This window comes from Drosophila tropicalis, unplaced genomic scaffold (genome assembly GCF_018151085.1).
Source record: "Drosophila tropicalis isolate 14030-0801.00 unplaced genomic scaffold, ASM1815108v1 contig_1002, whole genome shotgun sequence".
Taxonomy (NCBI): Eukaryota; Metazoa; Arthropoda; class Insecta; order Diptera; family Drosophilidae; genus Drosophila; species Drosophila tropicalis.
The window spans coordinates 854,149-860,148 of record NW_027172360.1 but is presented as its reverse complement, the minus strand read 5'-3'; positions in this window follow the sequence as shown (position 1 = coordinate 860,148).

Genomic DNA, 6,000 nt, shown 5'->3' with positions numbered 1-6,000 from the left:
CCAGCATTGACAGTATTTTTTCAAGATTACCCAAGGCAAATATTATTTCCAAAATCGATTTAAAGGATGCCTATTGGCAAATAGAATTAACGGAAGCATCCAAACCTCTTACTGCATTTACAGTACCAGGAAGACCGTTATATCAATTCACAGTTATGCCTTTCGGCCTTTGTAATGCCACATCTACTATGAGTCGTCTAATGGATGAAGTAGTCCCAGCTGACCTTCGCCATTGTGTATTTTGCTATTTAGATGATCTGTGTATAATTTCAGAGGATTTCTCATCTCATCTTTCGGTGTTAGCAAGAATTGCGGAGCAATTTCGGAAAGCTAATCTGTCCATTAATATAGAGAAAAGTCAGTTTTGTGTCGCAAGCATTAGTTATTTAGGATATGTAATAGACAGTAAAGGTATCTGCACCGATCCGTCAAAGATTGAATGTATTAAAAATTGGTCACCACCTAGGAATTTGAAACAAACTAGAGGATTTCTTGGAGTTTGCGGTTGGTATCGCCGTTTTATACCGAATTTTGCCGATCTCACTTATCCTATAACGGAACTGTTGTCAACAAAAAGAAATTTTGTTTGGACTCCGGAAGCTCAAGCTTCTATGAATAAGTTGAAGGATCTATTAACTTCTGCCCCTATTCTACAAAACCCGGACTTTAATAAGAAATTTTTCTTACATTGTGATGCCAGCGATTATGGTATTGGCGCTGTACTTGTCCAATTATCAGACGCAGAGGAAGAGAAGCCTATTGCTTTCATGTCTAAAAAGTTAAGTCGTGCCCAACGCAATTATAGTGTTACGGAACGCGAAAGTTTAGCCGTTATACTGGCTATAGAAAAATTTAGGTGTTATTTGGAATTGCAAGAATTTGAAGTAGTTACTGATCACTCTAGTTTATTGTGGCTAATGCGTCAACAAAATGTTTCTGGGAGATTAGCTCGATGGATTTTTCGCTTACAACAATTTAAGTTTAATATGTCGCATAGAAAAGGAAAAGAACACTTGATTCCTGACGCGTTATCAAGATTGCCCAACCTTTCGATAGAGGCGATAGAAATGGGTCCGATTACAGATCTGGACTCTGAAGCATTTTTGGACGATAGTTATATGTATCTGAAGAAGAAAATCACTGAAAATCCAGACAAATTCCCAGATATCAAAATTGTAAATAAACATTTGTATATTCGAACCGAACATGCCAATGGAGATTCTTATCAAGAGAAGCTTTCTTGGAAACTATGGGTGCCGGATAAACTCAGAGTTGATGTTCTAAAACAAGCTCACGATAGCCACACCTCTTCACATTCAGGTATGCAGAAAACTATTGACAAGATACGTAGAACTCTTTTTTGGCCTGGTATGGTAAAGGATGTGCGGGACTATATTCGTCAATGTGACACTTGTAAGGAGTCCAAAGCACCAAATTATACGCTTAGACCACCTATGGGACAGCATATTCCAACTTGTAGACCTTTTCAACGTCTGTATATCGATTTACTTGGTCCTTACCCTCGTAGCAAAAATGGATTTGTCGGTTTATTAATTGTTCTTGACCATTTCAGTAAATATCATTGGTTACAACCTCTGAAAAAGTTTCGCACGGAGGATATACAAGAATTTTTGTTAAAACAGATATTTCATTGTTTTGGAGTACCGGAAATCATCGTTAGTGATAATGGTGTTCAATTTAAGGCAAATTCGTTCAATTCTTTTCTTACTGAACTAGGCATAAAACATCAGTATACCGCTTTATATTCTCCGCAAAGCAACGCAGCTGAGCGTGTTAATCGTTCTCTGTTAGCTGCAATCCGTTCGTATTTAAAAAATCAGGATCAAACGCTTTGGGATCAACATTTAACGAGTATATCTTGTGCATTGCGATCTTCGTTGCATCAATCTTTAGGTTGCTCACCCTTTAAAGCTTTGTTCGGACTGGACATGGTTACTCATGGATCAGATTATAAACTTTTAAAGGAATTAAAGTTGTTACAAGAGCCCATAACACCGCTCAATCAGACTGACCAGTTAAACCTTTTGCGACAGGATATAAGAGAAAACATTAAGAAAGCATATGATCGAAATGTAGCACAGTATAATCTTCGCAGTAAGTCTGTCTCTTTTAAAGAAGGCCAAGAGTTTTTCGCAGAAATTTCGCGTTAAGCAAATTCTCTCAAAACTTCAATGCTAAATTAGCCCCTAAATTCATAAAATGTCGAATCAAAAATAAGCCCGGAAACTGCTTTTATTTGTTAGAAAATATGCAAGGTAGAGAAGTAGGAACATTTCACGCCAAGGATATACGAAACTAATTCCCACTAATATGCTGCCTAACGTTGCATATTATCGGGTGGTGTAGCGTGCGCTAGTTTAAACTTTCAAATTTTTAAACTTAACGACTTTACGCGCCACTTTGCCAATAGCGATCAATCAATAAATAAAAATATTGGTATCGATCGATCGATAAACGCATAATATGGGGATAGCGATAAATGAACTATCGTTTTTCTTGAGGTGGCAACGCGCTTCATTTTTTTGCTAGGCTTCATTTTCATTTTTAATTCTGAGGAGAAAAGTGTGTAAAAAAAAAAAAAGCTGTAGTCCAAATCTTTGGTTATAAATCATAGCAGGTATGTAGGTTAATTAGAATTTTTACCTCGCCGCCATCTGCATCTTACTCTATATCCTAGATTGGAAACCTTACTTTTTCTGGCCAATATTGCTGATAGCTTTCGTTTGGGAGGATTATTTTCTGGAAAACCGGCGAGTTTTCAAATACCCATTTCTGGTGCCGGAGCACGTGCATCCGAATTTTCGGTTGTCGTTGCCTTCTGGAATTGGCATTCGGACATTGAAAAGACACCGCCAACTAAACACCGGCAGTGCCACAACGTTTCTAAGTTAAGGCTTACGGTGCGGCCAAAGTGTCTCATTTCCCGAAAGGTGTCCTAACCTTCGGTGAACCGGATTTTTTGTACGGCAAGGTTTTAAAGGCAGTGGCCTACCTAACCTTCTGTCGCTGCTGACCCAGACAAAGTTTGTCTTTAAGCCAAATTCTGGATACTGCTTGCTGTTGCCCTATTTAGCGCATTCCATGTGACCACCTCGAAAGCTCCTACAAATTTTTTTTAAATTACCCTGGTTTTGAACGAAATCTTTAAGTCCTGATATTTTCATTTCTGATCTTATTATTAAATTTTAATTCCTAATCAAGTTAAGCGAAAAAAAAAAGGGAGAATGTAAATAAGTCAAATATTGAATCAATTAAAGTCTCGTTAAGGTTATATTAAATAATTCAAGTCGAGAGTAACGCAAAATAGAGTAAATGTAAAAGCGAAGTGAGTGAACGGAGTTTAATGGTGGTCATAAAGCGCGAAGGAGAAATCATCATATAAACACCCCCTTCAACAGTGCATCGGTGGAAGGCCTTTCAGCGAATAAACTATGGGGTAAGTGCCTAGTGTATAAGGCAGTATCAATTCAGCGACTTTCAACCAAGTTTTGCGAACTATGGAGGATGGTAGTCAATTGATACTCTGATTTGTTGATGTAATTTCTGTTTCAGCGTTTTGTGATCAACCAGATAGTTAAAAAAAAAAAAGAAAAATTGATTTCCGTAAATAATGTTTGACTTGAAGAGCAATCAAAAGCAATGAGTGAATTTGTGCGACTTGAAAATTTAAAATAACTTTAAAGAATTTAAAAAAAAAAAAAAAAAAAAGATAAAAGAGAACTTGAAATAAGATGAATAATTACAAAAAAAAATGTTAACTGGATTCATTTAATATTCCTTCTATATTTTTTTCTATTCTATAATTTTCTACAATAATTAATAATGTGTAACTAGTAAGCTCTCTTTTATACTGCTAGTTTTAGTCCCTCTTATTCAATAGTTTAATTAACTTTGCGTTCCATTGTTTTGCAAGTCTGAAAGTTCGGAATCTCAAAATGTTGAGTCATACCAGACCAGCTGTTTATAATTAGTCTGTAAATATTTCTTTAAAATTTATTGTGTACAACAAGAAATGCTTCTATCTGAAATTATAATGAATTTGAATATGATTGCTTAAGCTTTCTAATTAATTTTCCTAGTGATATGGGTACATGATCAATCAGTTTTTTGGGAATCTTTACAAATGCCAATAAAAATTCATGGTTGGGAGGGTATAGAACTGATAAGGTCCATCTACATCTTGATCTCAGTAACCGCTAGCTTGTGAACAAAAGGATACACCTTCGTTTCTTTCGTTTTTTTTTTATTAACATGAATTCCTTACTGTTTTCGTAAGTATTTTCTGCCAGTCATTCTATTTTCATTTAAAGTTAGTTTCAGTAGAGATCCTAATAAAATTAAATTTTATAATTAAAGGTAGAGATTCAGCAAACAACCCCCCCCACCCCGCAAGAGCTACGGAACCAGAGGATCTCGATCTGCTGCAATTCACCTACCGCCTTCTTTTGGTTATCGATAGCTTTATCGTCGCTGTGATAGGAGAACTGATTATATAAAATTTATGGCGCGCAACGAGAAACCGATTAGGAAGGTTACAAAGGGGTTCAAAAATGGTAAACAAACTGATGTAATATATACTGACTTTAGCAAAGCCTTTGATTCCGTTAATCATACCCTATTACTTTCTAAGCTGAGCGACATTGGGTTTCCACCGCTTTTCCTTTCTTGGGTTCGAGAATATTTAACAAATAGATTTCAGCAAAGAATTTTGCATAATCACTGATGCGAGTAAGTACGCATGTGGAGCAGCCTTAACACAAAACAAAGAAGGACTCCAGCTACCAGTTGCATACGCATCAAGAGCCTTTACAAAAGGTGAGAGCAACAAGAGTACAACAGAACAAGAATTAGCAGCAATCATTGGGCAATAACACATTTCAGACCATACATTTATGGTAGACATTTCACCGTCAAAACTGATCACAGAGCACTTACTTATCTATTTTCAATGATAAATCCAAGTTCGAAACTAGCGCGAATGAGACTTGAATTAGAGGAATATGACTTCACAGTAGAGTATCTAAAGGGTAAAGATAATTATGTAGCAGATGCCCTATCAAGAATAACAATCACAGACTTAAAAAACATACAAGCCGATAATAAAGTTCTGAAAGTCACTACCTGAAACCAAAGTAAACAGTTAAATTCCTGCGCAGGAAACGAAAAAGAAAAAGAAGATTTGCAAAAGCAAACTCTAGATGCTTCTAAGCCCAACGTATACGAAGTCATTGTAAACGACGAAGTACAAAAAGTAGTGACCTTGCGAATAACCGATTCTTTAACCACGTTCAAACATGGCAAGAAAGTTATAGCAAGAATTGACATTTGCGATATGTATACCAATGGAATTCTCGACTTAGGTCAATTTTTTCAAAGGCTCGAAAAGGAAGCCGGTATACTCAACATAAGTCAAGTCAAAGTGGCACCGAGCGAAAAGATCTTTGAAACTATCTCAATAGAATCTTTTAAAAATATGGGCAATAAAATTTTACAATCATTAAGAGTAGCGCTACTCAAGCCGGTGACCCTATTATCAAATAAAGATAAAGAAAAAGAAGCAATACTGTTTACGTTCCACGATGACCCCATACAAGGAGGTCATACTGGAATATTAAGAACTATGGCCAAAATAAAAAGGCATTACTATTGGAGGAATATGACACGAGATATATCTCAATATATAAAAAAATGTAATAAGTGTCAACAATCAAAAATAACAAAGCACACAAAAACTCCATTAATCATAACTGAAACGCCGCAACTGGCTTTCGACAGGGTAATTGTGGATACGATCGGTCCACTCCCAAAATCAGAACAAGGAAATGAATACGCAGTAACCTTAATCTGCGATCTAACTAAATACCTTGTAATAATACCAATAAAAGACAAAAGTGCAAAAACAGTAGCGAAAGCTATCTTTGAAGATTTCATTCTGCAGTACGGTCCAATGAAGACGTTCATTTCGGACATGGGAACAGA